The sequence below is a fragment of the Saccostrea cucullata genome, unplaced genomic scaffold, assembly GCF_032062105.1.
Source record: "Saccostrea cucullata isolate Sc308-1 unplaced genomic scaffold, CSIRO_AGI_Scuc_v1 ctg14804, whole genome shotgun sequence".
Lineage (NCBI taxonomy): Eukaryota > Metazoa > Mollusca > Bivalvia > Ostreida > Ostreidae > Saccostrea > Saccostrea cuccullata.
The window spans coordinates 4,187-10,763 of record NW_026919529.1 but is presented as its reverse complement, the minus strand read 5'-3'; the positions used below and the strand labels follow the sequence as shown (position 1 = coordinate 10,763).

The window sequence follows — 6,577 nt, the reverse complement described above, 5'->3', positions numbered from 1 at the left end:
ACACAATAACACAGACTTTCACAGCGCTTGAGACTTCATGTAATAACAGTATGGTCCTATGGATTTCAGTACCAAAACTGATTTTCTACCTTTTTTCTTCCAAGAAAGTTCTGAACAGCTGAATCCTGGATCAGCCTAGATGTTATTTCACTGGATTATTTAATGAATATTACTCTACTGAGTTACCTGGTTACATGGTAAGTTTTAACAAACTTTTCTTTATACATTTTCTATCAAGGTCATCTTTGTATTTATTCATTATTACTGTGTTATATACCTTATGTTTAGAACATTCATACAAACACTGCCATTTGTTTACCCTGAAATACACTAGGACACTAAAAGATCCTCAAAATGTTGATAAATCTTTTTTGCATGAGTTATGATCATATTGTCTCACATTCCTTTTATTGGATCAGTATTCTAAATATTCTTATGAGGAGACTCCTAGCATATCTTATAAAATACTGATACATGCTTTTAAAACAACTAAAGTGATATTCTCAGTTGTTATTTCTAATATTTCTATGAATCTTTAATCACAGTGACCAAAAGAAGGATATGGAGATAATCAATCAGATCATATTATGTCAATGAATCTTTTGTCTCAAATCTTTTTTAATGAAATATACAGAATCTTTTGCCTTATTTGTCACTCATATTTTTACATTCTGGTGCAACAGTGGCCCAATGAAAGTGGGAAAAACTCAGTCTGAGCATCTCTGTAAATCTATAAACATGTGTGCCCCCCTTTTTTTGTACCTTCATGTATATACATGTATGTATTTTATTTAGTCAGTGATTTCAAACATCAACATGTCAAATATATATTGAGTACTTTAAAAGTGAATATGTATGATTTTTTCACCCTGAATATTCTGACATACTAATGGTGACATCAGTTAAAAGAGTAATTAGTTATGTAAAATTCAGTTTATATGAATGTAAACGGGGTATTTATTCTCAGTTCATGTAAGGTATAATTTGCATGTAACCCAGAGTGTATTTAATATTACTATGATGGGTCATTCTGTGATTGAATTTAAATCAGGAAAAATGTTTACTAAATTTTGGTAAAATACATATGGTATCTTTTACATTTCTGTCCTGTTTGTCTGTCAATTGTTGCTTTACTTCCTTTGTAAAATGAGGTTAATTTGTGTATCACTGAATATTGTATGCTTTTTTTCAGGATCAGCTAAGATGTTGTTTCACTGGATTATTTAATTGGGCATATAATTGGATAATTCTGGTAAGTTTGTCTTTATTTTGTTTACATTTCCTATGAAGGTCATCTTTGCATTTAACCATGATTATATGGTTTAATTTAATTACTGTGTAATTCTTATGTGATCTAATATCTCTAACATTCATATGAGCACAGTCTTATTTTGTCTAAAATATACTAAGGAAACTTCATATTGTTAATAAGTCCTTTTGCATAAATTATGATATAATGTCATAATTCATTATGTCTGTTACCCATGGAATTCAGACTTACTAAATTGTGATCTATAAGGAATGTAATAAAAGAAAAAGTAAGAATCTACAAAAGGTTTATCCTTGTTTTGATTCTAAATATGTGGTATATATGGCATACATATATTTTCATTTTCACTTTTGTTTCTTGGTAATGAGCTTTTCAAAAAATGTAGGACTTCATGTTGTATATGCTAATATCTTTTTGTATGCTGTACTGACAGGTATTAAACAAAATTGAATATGCTGTTAAGAGAAAGTCTGTTAGTGTCTAAAAATTACACTGATAATCATTTTGTATTTGTGATATTAATACAGTAACTGTGCTTCTTTTGTTATCTAAAGATAACATGATGAACTATTTTCATGAACTTTTTGGCACTGTATTTAAACATGCTATGTTTCATGCAGTTCCTTGTCATATTAACAAAATGATTATATTTTCTACAGTCCTCAACCTGGAAGATATGTTTTATTCCCAACCATCTATAATCCATTCTCTATGAAGTTCAGCCTGTCTGCCCAAATTCCTTTGGAAATACATAGTTAGTCAACCAACATAGAAACAATCAAACTTGAAGGTAAAGTTTCAATGAGATATCATTTTAATTTATTTAATTCTGTTTTATTTAAATGTTTATATTTTAAAATGGATAAAAAAAAATGGATAAAAAACATCTGATAATGGAAATCAATATCATAAAGATAGTAAGTTTTTTAGTGTCTAAATAATTAATCTGATAATCATTTTATTTATGATATTAATACAGTAGTTGTGCTTGTTTATTATCTATAGATAACATGATGAACTTTTCTCATCTGGAGTTAATGTTAAAAACAATTTTTTGAGATTAAAAACAAATATTTTCATGATCTTTTATGGCATTGTACATGTTGTATTTAAACATGCATTGTTTCATGCAGTACTCTGTCATATTAACAAAATGGTTTTATTTCTACAGTCCTCAACATGGAAGAATTGGTTTGTTCTTAACCATCTATAATCCATTCTTTATGAAGTGAAGCCTGGCTGCTGGTCTTCCTTTGGAAATACACAGTTAGTCAATCAACATAGAAACACACAAACTTGAAGGTAAAGTTTCAATGAGATACAATTGTAATTTTTATTTATTTATTTATTTATTTACATATGCATTTTTAAATTTTTGAATTGATAAGTAAATGATATATGATTTTTTTAAAATAAAGAGGGCTTGGTGGTCATGGTCATGTTTAAACTCTATTGATATCCTTTAGAAGAAGAAGAAAAGGCATAAAAATTCATGATCAAATCTTTAAAACTAAAATGTATGAAATTTTTCTTTGCCAAATGATAGTTAACAGCTGAAGATAACATATTTATAGAATAAGTTAAATATGGCTAATTTGTTAACCCCAGCTTCCTTAATAGCATAATTGGTAAAGATAGGAAGTTTTGACTTCAATTGCTGATGAATTCTGAATTTTCCATTTAATATTAACATTCTATCAAAGAGAAAGAATACTATAATGTGGCTCATTAGGATGACCAGAAAAGAAATCTTAATGAACCTCTTAACTATGTATAAAGATTGTAACCTTATAACTGATGTAAGATGATCTGATTGTGTGGAAATAACATTTCCTGGTGTTTCTAATACCCAATATCTTCTTATGAGTGTATGGGACTGCTGTAAACCTTCTCCTGTTTATAAAAATAATACCTTGGAGCATGACACTTTATTCATAAAAGGTACTTTCAATATCATTTCTATGAGTTTGTATTCTTTCTTTTTAATGTCTAGTGTTATATCTCCTTTAACCTCATTAATATGTATGCTTCCAAATTCTTAGATCTGTCTGTATAGTTTCTTCAGCTCTTTAAACACAAATACCCTGATTCAATCTTTTGAGGTAAACATCATAGAGACATCATAGATGATTATCAGAGTGTATATATCACAATCTTGACCATAAGGTCAATTTAAATGGTCAAAGGCACAACAAATGAAAGTGATTTTTTTTTTAATCAGAATACATAATTTTGTAATAAACAAACACTGGAAAGTTACTCTCATAATGAGCCTTAATGTCTTCCAAGAGTTCAGTTTAGACTTCCTCCATTAATCCTTGTATCTTGTAATCCTTGTATCTCCAATGGTTTTGTGGGTTTAAAATCCTGTGTCTTTGTCAATCTTTTTTTCTGACAACTGTTTTTTCTTATCATCTATAAACTTAGCTTCTTCTCTAGTCAAGGGTCTTTCAGGGTAATCCAAGTAATTCTTACCCTCTTTTGGTGATAAATCATGGTTATATTCTTCATTGGCTTCTTCTGCAATCAAGGGTCTTTCTATGTAATCTCTGACAACATTAGGATCACCCTTTTCTGGACATAATTGGTTATATTCTTCTTGAGAAATGATCTCAATAGTGCCATCTTTTTTTATTTTAACTGGTATTCCTCTGTCTACATCTTTCTCTGATAGAACTCTCTTTCCAAACTGAATTTTACTCATTCCCTTACTCTTTTCTTTACTGGAGGTGTTACCCATATTTAATATGAAAAGTCAAAATCTGATGTAACACCTTGTATTTATACCCTTTTTGTCTATATTTAGAATTCCATCAAGCTTATATTGCATTACAATTTTTCTTTTTCAACTAAGACATTATTTTTTTTTATTTTCCAGGATTCTCTAGTGAGGGCTTATGGAAATGATCTATGTCTACTCTCAGAATGGTGAAAGACTATCAGATTATGCAAAGATTAACAGAATATCCTCTCTTGGAACACTGAAACAAGAAAACCAAACTTAAAAGATGGAGGATTTAAGAAGAACATAAATACTATTTCCAACTAATTTAACCAGTACGATCATAGACTGTGGTTTACAGGATGACAAAGAAAGAAGTCAGGATTGTATCTTCCAGTGTCAGACACTGACTATGGATAAAGTGTAATCATTTATCAAACTGAGATATAGTCAAATCAAGTATTGAAAATATGATTTTCTGATAGCATGAGCTCTTTAAAAACTAATTCTCACGGACCTCAAAGTATCTGAATGTGACTTTTATTTTGACCAATTCATATTGAAGACTGTTGTTATGTATGGTAATTACATATTTAAAACTTTTATTTTTCATCTAATTTTTACAACCCCCTAGAAATTACACAGATTTCCAGATGCTGAATTTAATGTTATTATTTAACTTTCCTGGAATTGTAAATATATTTTGTTTGTGTATGTATCATGTTTAATTTTGAATTTGAAATTGGTCTCAGTAAGACCCCCAATAAAGATGCAAGTGTCCCATAATCTGTGGTTTAATAATATCTTGAATATCTTTATCATACCATATTCATCATACTCATTACATATAGAATGGTTGTAGGAATACACTTTGTTGTTTAGGACACTTTGTCAAGGTCAAAGCATAAGATTATTGAGATGACTTCTTTGACAATAATTTGTAACTTACAAACTTCACATCATAAGTACACAGATGAAGAATCAATAAGATATTTCTATAGATTTTTTTTGGATCATTTACTCCTGGGTAAAAGTTAATTACTGAGATTACTGATTTGAGTCCTGTAATGCAATAACTTTAACATTGTGTGATAACTTATAGACTTTATAAAAAATTAGGTGCAAATTCTTAGGAAAGGATTGAAATGTTAATCAAATGAACAATGTTCAAGGGTGTTTATATGACTGTAACGTTTCAGGGTATAGTGGTGGTTTTTGAATACTTTGTATTCTTTTACCACTCTGTGGTTTACCCCGTTACAGAAATTATATGTGGGTCTCTTATTTCTGAAATTTACCCAATAATAAGAAAAGATGGTCAATTTTCTATAAATTTATTAAAAACCAATAAAAACAGTTAAAACAGCTAAATGTCAGGAATTTACTAAAATATGGCCAAAATCAACAAAAAGTGGCAAAAACTGGGGAAAATGGGTATTTTACTCAAAAAAATGGGTATTTTACCCATAAAATGGGTGTTTTACCCCTAAAATGGTGAATTTACCCAGGAAAAGGATGGGGACCCAAAATCACCGGGTTTGTAATGGCATCAGCCTACCCAAACCAATGGTACAAAACGTACCTATGGGTAGAGTACCAGTCTAATGGGCACTGAAGGCACCATGCCTGGTTGAGCAGCGCAAGCACTACTGATGATTTTCTCTCGGAGCGTTTATTATATACCTTTTGGTTGGTAGGTGCGAAATACTCCACGCGCGAATAACGTGCGGTGCCGCCATTATTCGCGCGACATTTGTCAACAACTTTGCACCAAGTAAACAAGGTTTTAAAAAAGTATTACAAACGCTGGAAAAGGATGAATTATTGGTTTGGGATTACTTTGGAGATGATGCCAAGTGTATTTTGAGTTACATGAGTAGAATAACAATGCCAGGTGGCCATTTGTTATTACGATATGGCTGATCAATGGAGGAAATTCGGGTTTGTACTATACAACCATGAAATAAACATATACGATAAATTATAAAGCATACATTAATAACATACGATGATTGGTGGTATTCCCATGATATCTACAAATAAAATTACGATATCTACATTTAATATTCAGGGCATAAATTGGGTGATCCAATCTTGTGGGTTGTTTGGGTATTGAAGGGGAGAATCTGTAATACAGCCCCCCTTCCAGGAAAACATTCGTCCCGAATGTTGGATCGTTTTATCATAACTCATTTTGGTGACTAGTTTTCATGGGAATATCGCCATGTAATTAAAACATAGTCAATGAGTAACATTTGCAATAACATAATCATGGGCCACAAGAATACATTTACAAATATCGTTATATATCAATAAATACAATCAACAAGTTACAATCATAGGCATGAATAACAATAATATGAATAACAGTTTGTCGATTATCAATACATAACTTTTACCAAAATATTTTATAAAACAATGTCTTCATTTATCACAGTTCATCTTCACATCCTGGATCCACTGGAATTTTATAGAAAAGTCACGACCGGGACGCATCACAAATCTCCAAAAGACAATTGTTCTGATTTCACAAATATTCACATTTTCTATACAGCTAACACAGTTACATAATATATTTCTTTGAG

General features: G+C 30.3%; 1 long non-coding RNA gene across 2 annotated transcripts; it reads left to right on the top strand.

Annotated features, from left to right (window-relative positions):
* Nucleotides 1-1,192: 1,192 nt before the first annotated feature.
* LOC134233112 (uncharacterized) lies at nt 1,193-5,172 on the top strand. Of its 2 annotated transcripts, none has more exons than XR_009984914.1 (4): nt 1,193-1,252; nt 1,930-2,060; nt 2,442-2,572; nt 4,149-5,172. It is a non-coding gene; the product is annotated as an uncharacterized LOC134233112 (long non-coding RNA). The 2 variants fall into 2 exon arrangements; XR_009984916.1 differs by lacking the exon at nt 1,193-1,252 and adding an exon at nt 1,661-1,703.
* Nucleotides 5,173-6,577: the final 1,405 nt, after the last annotated feature.